The sequence below is a fragment of the Nycticebus coucang genome, chromosome 3 (assembly GCF_027406575.1).
Source record: "Nycticebus coucang isolate mNycCou1 chromosome 3, mNycCou1.pri, whole genome shotgun sequence".
In the NCBI taxonomy this organism is placed as follows: Eukaryota; Metazoa; Chordata; class Mammalia; order Primates; family Lorisidae; genus Nycticebus; species Nycticebus coucang.
Window position 1 is genome coordinate 132,220,648 of NC_069782.1, and position 18,504 is coordinate 132,239,151.

The window sequence follows — 18,504 nt, forward strand, 5'->3', positions numbered from 1 at the left end:
GCAATCCACCTGCCTCGGCCTCCCAGAGAGCTAGGAATACAGGCATGAGCCACTTATATTTCTCCTTAATGACAAGTTTGGGATTTTCTTTCTTGCTTTTTTTCAATGTTTTAATTAAGTAGTAAAATACATGGTCTGTTACACAATTATAGAATTTTGGTTCTTAAAGGGACAACATCAGCTTAGCCTTTTCCCTTTACGTAGCACTTAGATTGTACATTTCATGAGGTTGCTATTGGTTGGTAGTTAGTTGCTCAGTAAATATTTGTTAAATGAGCAAATGAACTATAGTTATGGCTAAAGATCACAGCCTAGAGAGGTTCAAAACTTCTGTGATCAGCCAGGACAATAAATAGAGCTGTTTGAAAATGTTCTGTATTGCCTCTAGATGTGTAGAATTATATTTTAGCAGAAGCTGGATAAACAAAGAGATTTTGTGTGGATGTTGAAGTATAGAATAGCCAAGGCTAACTAGGCTTTAGGAAGTTGTATAAATTATAGGGTGGTGCCTGTGGCTCAAAGGAGTAGGGTGCCAGCCCCATATGCCAGAGGTGGTGGGTTCAAACCCAGCCCCAGCCAAAAACTGCAACCCCCCCCCCCAAAAAACAACAACAACAACAGAAAGTTGTATAAATTAGTTGAATCAGAAGTACTAATACAAATAATTTATTATAGTTCCCAATAGCCATTAGGTTGGAACTCAACTTTTTAAGCTATGGCACTGGCTGCAAGTCTTTTTTTTTTTTTTTTTTTTTTTTTTTTTTGCAAGTCTTTATGTGTACAAAGTTCTTGCAGGAAAATTTTTGTTATGTTATAATGATTTTAAAGAGATATGTGTAAAAGGTTTAGGAAGTACTCTCTCTAGAATTAGATATTTCTTTGACAATCTGAGCCCCCAGATTAAACCTGAAATGTATTTTGTGATAATCTTGTCCTTATTGAGTTCCAGTCTTTTGCTAATATTTCCTAACATGAAAGGGAAGAAAGGGAAAAAAGGAAAGGAACGTCTTTTTCCTTTAGCAGTTGGGCAAAATTCCTGCTTTGTGTAGGAAACCCTGGCAGACCTTGAGAATTCCAAACTGCTCTAGATTGGTCTTTTTTTTCCTTAATTTTTTTTGAATAGATTTTTTTTCTTTCTATCTGAAATATTTTACCCCTCCTCACCCTCATATTTAACTTAATTAGGAATCCTCCTCTATATCTTCCTATTTTGTTTGATGAAGCCAAAATTCTTGGAACAGGCCAGGCGCAGTGGCTCACGCCTGTAATCCTAGCACTATGGGTGGGTTGCTTGAGCTCAGGAGTTTGAGATCAGCTTGAGCAAGACCCCATTTCTAAAATAAATAGCTGGGCATGGTAGTGCATTCCTGTAATCCCAGCTACTCGTAAACTGGGGCAGGAAGGTGCTTGAGCTCAAGAGTTTGAGGTTGGTGTGAGCTATGACGATCCAAGGCACTCTATCAAGGATGACAGAGACTTTGTCTCCAATTAAAAAAAAATCTTCAAACATCACTGAAAAATCTTTATCTACCAAGCTCCCTATCTATCCTCAGAGCTAGATTTAGGGAGTCTGTATAGTCCCTTGCTTCTAAGAGAAAGGCCCTAAACTGGCCAGAAGGCCAGTCTCATTTGTGTTCTCTTATTCTGAGTGTGTTCTAGGCTGATATGTCTCCCTCCGTTCCTTCAGCTTCTTCCTTGATTTCTTGCTGGCTACTTTAGTCATACTCTGTTTAGTAACCAAGTTCCCCAATGTTATCACGCAAAACTTGAGTACCTTAATGGCTAGGTAAGCACCTTATGTTTTATTTTACAGACTGTTTTTGTTTTGTTTAAATTGCCAGCTCAGATTGATAGAATAACAGTCTATAAACCACAGTGTAATTCGTTAACAGTTTCTCAAAGGACAGTAGTAAAAGCAGGATTGGGAGCACGAGAGCCTTCCTAGTTTTCTAAATAGAGAGTGAGCAGGCCGTGGCAACTGAGTTGAGCCCTCCCAAATGGGAATGTTTGGCATGTCTAGACTCTGGGGTATTACCCATCACTTTGGAGACCCTCAGTTTTATATCTGTGGTGCTATCTATTAAACTGTGCCTTACCCCTAGACATTGTTCTATGCTTGTCCTGATGCACCCGTGATGTTCAGAGCCTGTTCTGGTCCATAGGGCATGAATTAGCTCCAATGTTTACCTGCCCTATTTTATTTGGAGAAAGTCATCATGCCTTGGCACTGAATCTCAAGATGACAAAGGTGTAGTATATTTTAGACTCGAAGGTGGGTGGTGATGGGGCATTTTGTAGAATCTCAAAAGCCAAAACTAGAATCATTGTGGAAGTTATAGGATAGTCAATTTCAGCTTAATATAAATAGAATTTATAGTAAATTGAGCTGTTTGAAAATGCCCTGTATTGCCTGCAGATGTGTAGAATTATACATGTGTTATTAGAAGTGGTTATTTAGCAGAAGCTAGATAAGCAATTGTAGGGATTTGGGGTGGGTGTTGAAGTGTGGTAGGGTGAGCTAGATGTTAGACTAATAGATTTTTTTTTGGTACAAGTATAAATGTCCAGTAGTTGACCACAAAGAAAGAGTACAAACACCAAAGATTTCTGGTGATGGTTAGCCAGTGGGCAAGACAACATTGCCAATGGAGGATGTACTCAAACAAGCAGAAAGCCACATATGAAAACCCATATTTTAGAACTGGAAGCAGGAAGTAGAATTGCTGAAAGAGACTATTTGGAAGAATAAAACCCGAATAGTTTAGACAGAGTACAGGGGCTGAGGGAGGAGAGTTTGAAGGAGGAAGAAGAAATTAGAGAATGACATAGAAAATTATGTATTCTAAAGCAGAAGTCTCCAAAATAAATTGTAGGTGTAGTCAACCACTGGGATGCCGTAGTACCCACACGCTATATATCACCGAATATGCGTATACATTCTTAAATATATTTTTATATGCATTTTGTGTGTACATATTTAGCAGTATTTATGTATAATTTATAAGTAAAAACAAATAAATTGGAGGTGTACTCAAAATTTTCATAGAATAGTCAAAAATGATTTGAGACCTGTGTTTAAAAAAAAAAAAAAAAAAAACACTAGGGCTTCTATGCTTAGATATTTTCCATATAGCTCTATACATATTTATTCATTAGGTATTGATTGGATATTCTGCCTATCTCTAACAGGCATAATGTAGAATACAATATTGTAGAAGATACCATCCTTGACTTTAAGAGCATAGGCTAGGTGGTAAGGAGATGTCTCTGTTATCTACTGCAACCTGACAAAGTACCCCAAAATGTAATGGCTTAACACAAGAGCCATTTTATTGGTCATGGTTCTGTAGTTCAGGAACTTATCAGGAATGATTGGGCTCTGCCCCAGATGGTGTTCAGTGGGATTACTCGTGTGGCCACATCCAACTGGTGTCAGGCCAGGCCTGGAAGGTCCCGGGGGCTACGCTCGCCTGTTGGAGGCCTCCGTGCTGGCTGTCAGTGGGAGAGCCCAGGCTGTCCTCCATGAGCCTTCTCTTGCCATGTGGTCTTGGGGTCTTTCTCCTTATGGCCTTCTCTCTAGCAGGATGGCCTGATCTTTTTTGTATAATGTCTGGTTTTGAGAATGGAAGCAGTCAGAGCTCAAGTTCTAACACAGCTGGTGCAGCAGTGTTATTTCTTTTGGTTAGAAACCCAGGACTAAATCCTTGAAGTGAGATTTCATGGGATGGTGATACATAAAGAGGATTTTAGGTACCAGAGCCCTGCGTTGTGCTATATAGTTCCTCACTTATAGCTTCTATAAGGGGCTGAGGGTTTTGTTTTATTTCGCAGGGGTAGGGTGTTGACAAGAGTATGATGTCACTGTGCTGAAAATGGCATCGAGGTGGCCTAGTGCACTGAACATCAGCTTCTTTGGTGATGGTTAGCCAGTGAGCAAGCTTTGTGTTTCACCAAAAAATTGTATGAAGTGTATGGAGCAAGAATTATTATTTTCCTTAAATTATAGAGGAAACTGAGGTTCCAAAGAGTATAAGACAGAAGCCAAAAGTCAGAGTCCACTGTTTGGAGCTTCAGTGTAAGGGCCTGAGCGATGGCAGTAGATGATTCTGGAGAATTATTGTTAGGAATCCACTATATACTCCATGTGACTTAACTGATTTAGAAAACTGCAAAGATGTTGGACAAAGATAGGGCTCTAAGACCCTTACTATAGTCAGTGGTGGTAACAATTTTTGGCCTAAAACCCATGCATGCTCACAGGTACAAGTGAAAGTGGATGACACATCTGACCACATAGGAATCTTCTAGATCCATGGTTCTTAAAGTTGTATTTATGTTTCATTCTAAGAATCTCATACAAACTATGGATCTTTCCCCTGGATGTATGTGTGTGCACAGAAACATGCTCTTTGGCATACAATTTGAGAGGATATCTAGTTGTGCAGCCTATCTAGGGCATCCAGTGAACTCAGCCAATCATTTGCTAACTTTACCAATGTTGATTGAATGAGTTGAAATTCTCTTATTAAAAATTTGCCCCTTTTGGGTGGCCCCTGTGGCTCAAGGAGTAGGGCGCCAGTCCCATATGCCAGAGGTGGTAGGTTCAAACCCAGCCCTGGCCAAAAACAAAAAAAAAAAAAAAAATTTGCCCCTTTTACCTCCTTTTTTGGGCAGCTAACCATACCTAAAAATAGTATTAGAAGTAATCATTCCATCCATAATTAGAGACAAAATTCTTGACTCCAGTATCAAAACTATGATGGTACTTCCATCAAGGAGATTGTTCTCTAGGAAAGTGAGGCTTAGTGAATGACTTCTGTGACCAATTTATGCTGTCCCCTCAGTTGCTCTAGGGGTCATCTGTGAATAATAAGTCCTTTCAAAGGGAATGATTTTGACTTCTAAAAGCTTAAGTAGATTAGAAGCCTTGGGTGATTGTCAAATTATGTTGCCTTTTATAATGAGGTACTGTTCATTTTGAGTAGTTCAGCTTTTTTTGTTGTTCTCTTTGGTTTCATTATACACTAGACAGATCCCAGTTTTAATTCTGAATATTGAATTCTATGCAGACAGGAATAAGCTTAACAGTCCATCTTCACTGAATGACTTCTGTCTGTATAGATAAGCAGACTGCCGTTTGCTAAAGCCCTGGCAAAATGTCAGGATGAGCAGGGGAAACTTCCCTTATCTTTTCAGCCATCCTGAACAATTCCTGAGAAGTTCAGGCAACATCTCATTTGAGCCTTCACTAGTCAAGGCTAAATTATTCATCACTTAGTGTGAGTTACTTTGTCTTTTCTAAAGATTTTGCTGTCGTCTTTTTTATTTTCTTTTCATTCTTTTTCTTTTTGTGGCAGCTACTTCAGCAAATAAGGTTTTTATTTCTGTTTAGCCTTGCGTTGTATGTCAGGGAAGAAAAAACATTTGCTTTATGTGTGTTCTTAATTAAAGTGAGTCATGACTAACTGCACTAAAAAAAGGGTACACTTAAGGATAGATTTCCCAGTGGCCTCTACACACATTTGTTCACGTATAGAGCTGCTGGGTCTTAAGAGGCAACTAGTGATTGTGCAAACAGTATCATTTAACTATGTTGCATAACAGCCCCTCACATTTCACATCCATTAAACTTTCAAGTAGACAGGGCATAAGTCAGTGAAAGGGGTAATCGTAGAGCAAGCCTGATGTTTGTTTGTTTGTTTATTATTGAGACAGTCTCACTTTGTCACCCTGGGTAGAGTGCTGTGGCATTATAGCTCACAGCAACCTCAAACCCTTGGGCTCAGGTGATTATCTTGCCTCAGACTCCCTAGTAGCTGGGACTATTTGTAAAGCCTGATGTTTAATCAGCACACTCTTCACTGATCACCAGTGCTGATTTTTGTAACCAGGTGAAGTGATCTTCAAAATAATTTTGATATTCTATCCACTTCCCCTTTTTGTTAAGGAATGGGGAGGCAGTGTGTGTTTCTTCCTTCATAATACACTCCTTTAAATGATTGAGGGTGTGGAACTTTAGAGATCTTTATATAAATTTATCTTCTGGTTCCTTTTACTCAGTTTCCCAGTCTAAATTGAGAACTTTGATCATAATTGTAGATTAAGAATACAGATATCCCTCTTCAAGAACGAGACCCAATTTTTGTATTTTCCCTTGTGGTTCAAGGAATTTTTTTTTTTTTTTTTGAGACAGGGTCTCATTGTATTGCCTGGGCTAGAGTGCAAAGTGCAGTGGCATCATCGTTGTTCACCACAGCCTCCAACTCCTGGCCTCCTAAATAGCTGGGATTACAGGCATGTGCCATTACGCCTGGCTGATTTTTCTTTTTTACATATAAATGGGGTCTCAATATGTTGCTCAGGTTGGTCTTAAACTCCTGGCCTCAAATGATCCCACTCCAAAGTGCTAGTATTAACAGGAGTGAGCCACTGTGACCGGGCTGGAAATTCTCAGTTCTGCAAGTGTGTGCTCCCTTCTCTTTGTTCTCCTTGTGAAATCCTTCCAACCTGGAAAGGGGTGGAAATAACTAACGGGAGAAAATAAGACATTGATTTAAATGAATATTCATTTTTATTAATATTTCTTTTGGATTACTTCCTTGCCTCATTTTGAAATTTTAGTATATGACCTCAGGATTTGAACTGTGCCATTTAGTTTTTTCCATTACATTGCACCCCAACGTTTTTATATTTGGCTTGCTTAACTCAGAATTTAGACTCTTTTATTTCTTAAATTCTATTATCTGAAATCTATACTAATTTGGAATATCTCTGGGAGTAGAGGGAACGCCAGTCTAAACTAGCATAACATCTTGAGTACAGAATATTTTTCAAGGAATGTTATATTACCATTTGCATATATGTAGTATACAGTAAAGACTCGAACCGCCATTTGTTACCTTAAGAATTTGCAATTACCTGAGCCTTAGTGTTGCATGTAAATAGACGCTTGTAAGTGCTTGAGGCGACTTTGAAAGAGTTATTAATCGTTTAACCAGTGACATGTAAAGTTTGGTTGTACTCTTATTTAGTAGACTTTTAATTTTTTTCCTCCATACATAGAATAAAGATAAACTTAGCTATCTGAACTATTATGTTAATTTTTTAGAGAATTGCAGCTTTTTTCTGTGTGTGCATGTACATGACTTAACATCTGCTATGTACATATTGCTATGATGCATACATGTGCATGTATATGATTCTTGAGCAAAGTACTTATCTGTGGGCAACTTGAACAAATGCTCTGAATGTAGGAATCACATACTTTGGCATTCTTCTGCTTGCTCCTAAAATAAACATATTTACCAGAGACGTTGCCCACATACCCACTGTGGTAGGGACAGCTTTTTACTGGAAGCAAGCTCCAGGTCTTTTCTACTCGGAATGGTGAAGAATGAAGGGGCACTCTATGTAAAGGAGGCCTGGGAGATTAAGCTACTTTCAGTTTAACTTACCTGTGAATAGGAATATGATTCTGTGCTTGTCCCAGTTTCCTAAGCCTGCCACAAGGGCATTGGATTCAGCCCTGGAATTGCACCTCAGCTCTCTTTTTCCAGGTGTGGGATCTATCTTGGACAAATCAAGTTAATCTCATTAAGATTCAGTCTCCTCTAGAAAATGAAAGGTCATAATTACACCCGTACTAGGGTGTCCATGCTCCAGGAGGGGTTTTTAATAGTGGTGAACAGGGGATCCCTGCCCTACTACCAGACTGATCACTCTATCAATCTATCCACCATTGTCAGGTTTTCTGAGAAAGGCCTTTCTGACCAAGAGTATATCGTATGTATCTGTATTTTCTCACTTGGTTGCAGGTTCTTGGTCGTCTTTCTTGTTCTTGTAAGCTGGCTTATAGAACTTGATGCTCAGGAAATGGTTAATTGAGTGAATAGATGATATACACTCTTTTTGGAGCCTACCGGTGTATTTGGGTTCCAATTGTGATGTTTATTTATATGAAGTGAGAAACTTACATGCTATAGGGTTCGCAGTGCGTGTGGTATGTCTGTGTGGGGCCGTGTGGGTTATTGATCTGGTTTGGCTGGCTTCACTTCCTCAGGATTGCTCTTGGACTTCCTGAAACTGAATTTTTCTAGGACGAAAGTTAAGATTTTTGTTGTTACTTAAGAGAGGTAAGTTGTTCTTAGTTCTGCACTAGCAGAGGCTAGTTTGTCTGATTTCATCCTTTAATTTGTCGGAAGTTTTAGACTAATGCTGCTTTTGTGTAACTTTTTCCAAGGGAATTCTATTGTCTGATAATTTTGGAATTCTTTTTTTTTGTTTGTTGATAAGCATTTGCTAATAGTGGATTGTTTTCTATTTGTGATTTTTGGCCTGTGAATAGTTGGGTTTTTTTCCCTCTCCCCTAGAAGAGCTTTTACTGTGAGAATGCTGTATAGCTTTGGTTGAAGATGTATCCTTTGCTGTGAATTTTTTGACTCAGAGGTTCTAGGACCTCTGAAGTAGTAAATATTTAAGCTTCAAACCCATGTGAGGTATAGGTCCCTTGTTAACAATGTTTAGGGCAGGGGTCCTCAAACTGCGGCCTGCGGGCCACATGCGGTGGTGTGATTGTATTTGTTCCCGTTTTGTTTTTTATTTCAAAATAAGATATGTGCAGTGTGCGTAGGAATTTGTTCATAGTTTTCTTTTTTTAAACTATAGTCCGGCCCTCCAAAGGTCTGAGGAACAGTGAACTGGCCCCCTGTTTAAAAAGTTTGAGGACGCCTGGTTTAGGGTATACTTTTACAAAGCCTTAGTGAGGCAGACAAATGCCCTTAGTGTCTCATCTTCCTTGGTGGACAGAGTCTTTGTAGTCCACCTTTTTCCTAAAGGGGCATCTCTTTGAAGGTTTTGTCTTTATGCAGAAATCTCAGCTCCTACTCTCCACTTATATGAGTTGCAAAGCTGTAGACACATAATTTACTCTAGTTAGTTTAAACAAGAGAGGTTTATTATAAAGCATTAAATACCTATGAAATTGCTGGAATTGAAGAAATATATTCTGGGTTTACTCATTCAGTCTTAACTTTCATCCTACAAAAATTCAGTTTCAGGAAATATCAAGCATCAATATGATTAACACTATTTTGGGTTCTTGGAGGACATAGTAGTGAACAAAAAAACACAAAGGTCCTTGTCCCTGTAGAATTTATATTCCAGGAAGGTTTTGTCTTTCAGAACAATTTTCAAAGCCACACCTCAACCCTGGGCCAATGAAAGAGCTGCCAGTTGGGGGTTTTAAAGAGCAACCCAGAACCACATGGCCACTGCTACAGCTAGGAAGCATCCACTAATGTTGTCACCTCCATACTCAGTTCATCTCTTTTGATCTACACTAAGATCCAGGCCTTGCATCTTGATACTTGTGAAACTAGTTACCGTGGACACTGTAAACCCAGCTAATGATGCTGCAGAAAAATGGCCTGCATAGTCAAATGGCCTTGACTATGCCCGTTTGCAAAGTAGCAGGTGCAGCAGAATCAGGTCTTTTCTACAGTTCCTTTTTCTAAGTCCACATTAGTGCATATGATTGGTGGGACATAATCACATCAGGAACTCTAGTTGCCAGAGAGTTTGGGAAATGTAGTTTTTAGCTCTCTAGCCTCTACAGTACAGACCAGACATACAAAGATGTTTACTGAATGCCAGTCCACCATACCCAACACATTCTTCTTTCTTATTCATGCTTGGTTTTTAAAACCCTATCCCTATATTCTGGGTTCGGATCTTTACCCTACCATCCCGGCTCAGGAAAGAGACCGCTCACATGCATTTGGTTGTTCTTTCTACTTTTCTGGCATCTTAATTTTTCTCCTTACTAATTCACTTTGCCTTTAAAATGTTGGTTCTATTGGCTCAGCGCTTGCAGCTCAAGTGGGTAAGGCGCCAGCCATATACACCAGAGCTGGTGGGTTCGAATCCGGCCTGGGCCTGCCAAACAGCAATGACAACTACAACCAAAAAATAGCTGGGCATTGTGGCGGGCTCCTGTAGTCCCAGCTTCTTGGGAGACTGAGGCAAGAGAATCACTTAAGCCCAGGAGTTGGAGGTTGCTGTGAGCTGTGATGCCACGGCACTCTACCCAGGGCAATGCTTGACACTCTGTCTCAAAAAAAAAAAAAAGTTCTATTTTACAAAGAATATTTTGGGTGAAATTGTTCAGGTGATGTAGATAATGTCAGAGATGTCTAGTTTACAACTACTACTTTATCTTAACATTTTTATTTATTAAGAATGTATTACATCTGGTGCAGGTGGAGGTTGGGGAAAGATGTAGATATTACATTGATTCAGTTTTTGGAACACAATTCACTGTGCTGATCTCTTGAGGATAGCGTGATTGAAAAAAGACTATAATTAGTTTATTAGCATATAATAAAATACACTTTATTTGATATAGTATGAATTTTAACATCGGTTGAATCTACATTAGCCACTTGGTTAACTACCGCCATGATCAGGATATAGAACGCTTCTATCACCCTGAAAAGGTTCCCTCATGCCATCCCTTTGTAGTCACAGGTTATAGCCACCAGTCATTTGTTCTAGTAGTTTTGTCAATAGGGATTTTCTTTTTTTTTTTGCAGTTTTTGGCCGGGGCTGGGTTTGAATTCACCACCTCCAGCTTATGGGGCCAGCGCCCTACTCCTTTGAGCCACAGGTGCCGCCCAGCTGGGATTTTGTTAAGATAATCCTGTTTCATGAATAGGAGTGGTTTTATTTTCTCCTTTTCAATCTATATGCTTTTTTCCCTTTTTCTTGACTTACTAAACTAGCTAGGACTTTTTCATTATGATGTTGAGCAGGAGTGGGAAGAGTGAATAGCCTTACCTATTCTCAGTCTTAGAGGGAAAGCAGTCTTCACCGTTAAGTTTGTTAGATGTAAGTTATTTGGGAATGCCCTTTATGAGGCTGAGCAAATTTCCTTAAATTCAGTTTGGAGAAAGTTTTTATCAGGATTGTTTTGGATTTTGTGAAATGCTTTTTCTGCATCTGTTATGTTCACATGCTTTTTTTTCTTTGGGCTGTTAATATGGTGGATTAATTTTCAAATACCGACCAAGCCTTACAATTCTGGGATAAACCCCTCTTGGTGTCAAGGTGGTGCCTATTATTTTTATGGACTTGATATGCTAATATTTTGTTGAGCAATTTTGCATATATGTTTTTAGTAATACTGGTCTGTAGAATTCCTTCCTCCCTTCCCCTCCTTTCTTTCCTTTTTTTTCCTTTCCTTTTTTTCTTTTCCTTTTTTCCTTTTTCCTTCCTTTCTGCTCTATGCTAGAGTACAGTGGCCTTGTCCTAGAACACTACAACCTAAACTCCTAGGCTCAAGTGCAACCCTTCTGCCTCAGCCTCCCTAGTAGCTGGGATTCCAGGTGCACACTACTGTGCCCATCTAATTTTTTTTTTTTTTTTTTTGTAGAGATGACATCTCACTCTTGTTCAGGCTGGTCTTGACCTCCTGGCCTCAAGCAGTCCTCCTGCCTGGGCCTCCCAGGGTGCTAGCATTACAGGTGTAGTTTTTTTTTTTTTTTTTCTTTCTCTCTCTCTCTCTTTTTTTTTTTTTTTTTTTTTTAATTTCAGATTAACAGGGTACAAATGATGAGGGTACAAATGATTAGGGTACAATGTTTGCATTTGTTAGGTAAGGTCCCTCTTCTAGCAGTGCCCCTCACCCAGGAGGTATGCTATTACCCTTACATTGTGCCCCTTAGGAGGGAGCACACAAATCTTCCTCCCTTCTCCCTCCCTCCCCTTTTCTGCCCTCCTCTCCCCAGCTTGAACTAAATTGAGTTTTTCTCTTGTGTGGGCAGGCATTAGTTCATCTATTGGCTTCATATTAATATTGAATACTTTGGATACTTGCTTTTCCATTCTTGTGCTACTTTACTAAAGAGATTGTTTTACATTTCTGTCCAGGTTAATACAAAAGATGTAAAGTCTCTATCTTTTTTTATGTAGTTTTCTTAATAGTGGTATTTTTTTTTTTTTTGGTTTTGAGACAGTCTCATTTTGTCACCCTCAGTAGAGTGCTATGGCATCATAGCTCACAGCAACCTCAAATTTTGGGCACAAGCGATCTTCTTGCCTTAGCCTCCTAAGTAGCTGGTACTACAGGCACCTCCCATAATGCCTGGCTAGTTTTAGAGACAGGGTCTTTCACTCTTGCTCATGTTGGTCTTGAACTCCTGAATTCAGCTAATCCACCCACTTCGGCCTCCCAGAGTCCTAGGATTGTAGGTGTGAGCCCTGTGCCCTGCCTCTGAATAGTGGTTTTTACATGGCTTTGGCCTCAGGTTAATGCTGGTTTCATCATGAATCAGAAAGTGTACCTGCCTCTTTTATTTTCTGTAAATATTGTATATAATTGAGCCGGGTGTTGTGGCGGGCGCCTGTAGTCGCAGCTACTTGGGAGGCTGAAGCAAGAGAATTGCTTAAGCCCAGGAGTTGAGGTTGCTGTGAGCTGTGATGTCACAGCACTCTACCCAAGGCAACATAGTGAGATTCTGTCTCAAAAAAAAAAAAAAAAAAAAAATTGTATGTGTATCTTCTCAGACCATAAGGCACTAAAGGTGGAACTCAACTCCAACAAAAATGCTCAACCCCACCCAAAGGCATGGAAATTAAACAATCTTCTGTTGAATAACAGATGGGTGCAGGAAGAAATAAAACAGGAAATCATTAACTTCCTTGAGCATAACAACAATGAAGACACAAGCTACCAAAACCTGTGGGATACTGCAAAAGCAGTTTTGAGAGGAAAATTCATCGCTTTAGATGCCTACATTCGAAAAACAGAAAGAGAGCACGTCAACAATCTCACAAGAGATCTTATGGAATTGGAAAAAGAACAATCTAAGCCTAAACTCAGTAGAAGAAAAGAAATATCCAAAATCAAATCAGAGATCAATGAAATTGAAAACAAAAGAATCATTCAGAAAATTAATGAAACAAGGAGTTGGTTTTTTGAAAAAATAAATAAAATAGATAAACCATTGGCCAGACTAACGAGGAATAGAAAAGTAAAATCTCTAGTAACCTCAATCAGAAATGATAAAGAGGAAATAACAACTGATCCCACAGAGATACAAGAGATCATCTCTGAATACTACCAGAAACTCTATGCCCAGAAATTTGACAATGTGAAAGAAATGGATCAATATTTGGAATCACACCCTCTCCCTAGACTCAGCCAGGAAGAAATAGAGCTCCTGAACAGACCAATTTCAAGCACTGAGATCAAAGAAACAATAAAAAATCTTCCAACCAAAAAATGCCCTGGTCCAGATGGCTTCACTCCAGAATTCTATCAAACCTTCAAGGAAGAGCTTATTCCTGTACTACAGAAATTATTCCAAAAAATTGAGGAAGAAGGAATCTTCCCCAACACATTCTATGAAGCAAACATCACCCTGATACCAAAACCAGGAAAAGACCCAAACACAAAGGAGAATTTCAGACCAATCTCACTCATGAATATAGACGCAAAAATTCTCAACAAAATCCTAGCCAATAGATTACAGCTTATCATCAAAAAAGTCATTCATCATGATCAAGTAGGCTTCATCCCAGGGATGCAAGGCTGGTTTAACATACGCAAGTCTATAAACGTTATCCACCATATTAACAGAGGCAAAAATAAAGATCACATGATCCTCTCAATAGATGCAGAAAAAGCATTTGATAAAATCCAGCATCCTTTTCTAATTAGAACATTGAAGAGTATAGGCATAGGTGGCACATTTCTAAAACTGATTGAAGCTATCTATGACAAACCCACACAATATTTTACTGAATGGGGTAAAACTGAAAGCTTTTCCTCTTAGAACTGGAACCAGACAAGGTTGTCCTCTGTCACCTTTACTATTCAACGTAGTGCTGGAAGTTCTAGCCAATACAATTAGGCAAGACAAGGAAATAAAGGGAATCCAAATGGGAGCAGAGGAGGTCAAACTCTCCCTCTTTGCTGACGACATGATCTTATACTTAGAGAACCCCAAACTCAACCACAAGACTCCTAGAAGTCATCAAAAAATACAATAATGTTTCAGGATATAAAATCAATATCCACCAGTCAGTAGCCTTTGTGTACACCAATAACAGTCAGGATGAGAAGCTAATTAAGGACACAACTCCCTTCACCATAGTCTCAAAGAAAATGAAATACCTAGGAATATACCTAACGAAGGAGGTGAAGGACCTCTATAAAGAAAACTATGAAATCCTCAGAAAGGAAATAGCAGAGGATATTAACAAATGGAAGAACATACCATGCTCATGGATGGGAAGAATCAACATTGTTAAAATGTCTATACTTCCCAACGCAATCTACCTATTCAATGCCATTCCTATCAAAATACCGACATCGTACTTTCAAGATTTGGAAAAAATGATTCTGCGTTTTGTATGGAACCGGAAAAAACCCTGTATAGCTAAGGCAGTTCTCTGTAACAAAAATAAAGCTGGGGGCATCAGCATACCAGATTTTAGTCTGTACTACAAAGCCATAGTGCTCAAGACAGCATGGTACTGGCGCAAAAACAGAGACATAGACACTTGGAATCGAATTGAAAACCAAGAAATGAAACTAACATTTTACAACCACCTAATCTTTGATAAACCAAACAAGAACATACCTTGGGGGAAAGACTCCCTATTCAATAAATGGTGTTGGGAGAACTGGATGTCTACATGTAAAAGACTGAAACTGGACCCACACCTTTCCCCACTCACAAAAATTGATTCAAGATGGATAAAGGACTTAAACTTAAGGCATGAAACAATAAAAATCCTCCAAGAAAGCATAGGAAAAACACTGGAAGATATTGGGCTGGGGAAAGACTTCATGAAGAAGACTGCCATGGCAATGGCAACAACAACAAAAATAAACAAATGGGACTTCATTAAACTGAAAAGCTGCTGTACCACTAAGGAGACAATAACCAAAGCAAAGAAACAACCTACACAATGGGAAAGGATATTTGCATATTTTCAATCAGACAAAAGCTTGATAACTAGGATCTATAGAGAACTCAAATTAATCCACATGAAAAAAGCCAACAATCCCTTATATCAATGGGCAAGAGACATGAATAGAACTTTCTCTAAAGACGACAGACGAATGGCTAACAAACACATGAAAAAATGTTCATCATCTCTATATATTAGAGAAATGCAAATCAAAACAACCCTGAGATATCATCTAACCCCAGTGAGAATGGCCCACATCACAAAATCTCAAAATTGCAGATGCTGGCGTGGATGTGGAGAGAAGGGAACACTTTTACACTGCTGGTGGGACTGCAAACTAGTACAACCTTTCTGGAAGGAAGTATGGAGAAACCTCAAAGCACTCAAGCTAGACCTCCCATTTGATCCTGCAATCCCATTGCTGGGCATCTACCCAGAAGGAAAGAAATCCTTTTATCATAAGGACACTTGTACTAGACTGTTTATCGCAGCTCAATTTACAATCGCCAAAATGTGGAAACAGCCTAAATGCCCACCGACCCAGGAATGGATTAACAAGCTGTGGTATATGTATACCATGGAATACTATTCAGCCATTAAAAAAAATGGAGACTTTACATCCTTCATATTAACCTGGATGGACGTGGAAGACATTATTCTTAGTAAAGCATCACAAGAATGGAGAAGCATGAATCCTATGTACTCAATTTTGATATGAGGACAATTAATGACAATTATGGTTATGGGGGGAAACAGAGGGAAGGAGGGAGGTGGGTGGGGCCTTGGTGTGTGTCACACTTTATGGGGGCAAGACATGATTGCAAGAGGGACTTTACCTAACAATTGCAATCAGTGTAACCTGGCTTATTGTACCCTCAATGAATCCCCAACAATAAAAAAAAAAAAAAAAATCTACAAAAAAAAAAAAAACCTATTATAATGTATGTTACCTTGAATATGTTGCCTCTGCAGTGGTGAATGTTATTGGTGGGCGTGATTAAGGATTTTTGTTCTCGTTTGATTTTAACTTCACCTGTAAAGTTTGAATTATTTACAATGAAAAAAAAATTGTTTGTTTCTTAAACATTTGGTAGAATTTACGAGTGAAACAATCTGGGTCTGGAGTTTTTTTCCTCAGAAGGCTTGGACTACAATTAAATTTCATTATTAGTTACAGGAATATTCATGTTATCTATTTTATCTTGGGTGAGTTTTGATAGTTTGGAGTTCTTAAGGAATTTGTCCATTTTACTGAAATTATTCAGTTTATAATGGGTAGAATTATTTGTAGGATCTTTTTATTGCCCATGAATCAGCTCTTCTGATTCATTCTCAGAAATGGCTAGAGCCAGGCGTTGTGGCGGGCACCTGTAGTCCCAGCTGCTCGGGAGGCTGAGGCAAGAGAATCACGTAAGCCCAAGAGTTAGAGGTTGCTGTGAGCCGTGTGACGCCTCGGCACTCTACCCGAGGGCGGTACGGTGAGACTCTGTCTCTGCAAAAAAAAAAAAAAAAAAAACAAAAAAGAAAATGGCTGAGAATTTCCACTCCATTCTGTTGGTTACTAGTGAGCCGTAGGATCAGCCCAAACCCAAGAGCAGGAGAATTAGACTGTATCACTCCATTGCAAGAGAGAAAAATAGGATAGTACTGGATATCGTTTTTTTAGCTTTTTTTTTTTTTATCATACCTGTGTACATTAGTGCATTTATGGGGTACAATGTGTTGATTTGATATACAATTTGGAATGCTTACATCTAACATAACCATCACCTCACTTGTTATGGTAAGACATTTATACTCTTAATAGTTTTGAAATGTACCATTGTGATAGTACTGGATTTCTGGTCTAATTAGAAAGATATCCCTTCTTTTTATTCCTGAGATTATTTATTTTATACCTTTTTTAATTTTATTTTATTTTAAATTTATTTTTTATTAAGTCATAGCTGTGTACATTAGTGCAATCAAGGGGTACAATGTACGGGTTTCATATACAATCTGAAATATTCTCATCAAACTGTTCAACGTAGCCTTCATGGCATTTTCTTAGTTACTGTATGTAGGCATTTGTATTCTGCATTTAGTAAGTTTCGCCTGTACCCATTCTAAGATGCACCGTAGATGTGGCCCCACCCATTATCCTCCCTCCCTCAAAACCTCCCCCCTCCCTCCCCTTTCCTTGGCCCTTTCCCCATAGTCTTGTGCTATAGTTGGGTTATAGCCTTCATGTGAAAGCTATAATTTAGCTTCATAGTAGAGCTGAGTACATTAGATACTTTTTCTTCCACTCCTGAGATACTTTGCTAAGAAGAATATGCTCCAGCTCCATCTATTTTATACCTTTTTGTTTCTTTGTTAGTCTTGCAGAAGTTTGTCAATGTTTTTGCCTTTTCAAAGAACCAAAGTTTGGTTTCATTGTTGTTTTTTCCCTATTTTTCTGTTTTCTGTGGTTAGAACAGTAGAGCCTCTACCTTTTTATGTCCCCTCCCCTCTTATAATCCCATATTCTGCCATCTTTCTTTTTTGCTTTTTATTATCAGGACTTTTTTTTTATTATCAAAGCTGGTAAAATGACTATAATGTAACTGTAATTACAACTTCCTACATTTGCATATGGGTTGAATAAAAAAGCTGAAAAGTATTTATTATGAGGACATACTCATTTTTCTTGTCTAGTATTTCCTTTCTAATTGCCTTATTATATCCTCCATCATTTTCAGACTCTCCATCATGAGCATATTCTCTTGAATTCTATTCCCTCCATGCCAGACCTCCTCCTGGAGCCCATCCTTCTTCCCCTGGATTGCCCACTCCAGACTGTTTTCATGGCTGTTGTCCTGCTTTCCTAGATTGTTTCCTGAACCCTGTAGCCTCTCGTTTCCAGATATACTCCCTAATTTTGATAGAACATATTCTTAAGGACCATCCCAGGGAAGGATGTGAGAAAGGTATACTTTCTGAGTCCTTTTATTTACAGCTAGTTGGGATGAGATTGGAGTTTTCCCTGAGAATTCTAATGGATTTCTTCATTGTCTAGTAGCATCTAATCTTAATGAGAAGGAAAAGGAAGAGGAGGCCAGTTTTATCCTAGTTCTTGTTCCGTTGTAAATAACCGATTTCTTTGGACACTTTAGAATCTTCTCCCTGCCCTTGATATTGTGAAAGATTGAAGTATATCTTGAAGTAGATCTTTTAAAATTTGTTGTATTGGCCATTGGTAGGCTGTTTTAGTTTGAAGATACATGTTCTTTCCAAATATTACTTTGATAATTTCCTCCTTTCTGTTTTCTCTATCTTCTCTTTCTGGAACTCATGATTAGCTATTGCAGGTGTCCTCAAACTTTTTAAACAGGGCCACTTCACTGTCCCTCAGACCGTTGGAGGGCTGGACTATAGTTTAAAAAGAAACTATGAACAAATTCCTATGCACACTGCACATATCTTATTTTGAAGTAAAAAAACAAAATGGGAACAAATACAATCACACTGCCTCATGTGGCCCGCGGGCCGCAGTTTGAGGACCCCTGT

The 18,504-nt window shown here is 38.8% G+C and overlaps 1 protein-coding gene across 4 annotated transcripts in view; it reads left to right on the plus strand.

Moving 5' to 3' along the window:
- The window catches only part of CNNM2 (cyclin and CBS domain divalent metal cation transport mediator 2), a 160,334-nt gene that overhangs the window by 53,921 nt on the left and 87,909 nt on the right, over positions 1-18,504 (plus strand). The gene's annotated exons all lie outside the window — the stretch shown is intronic.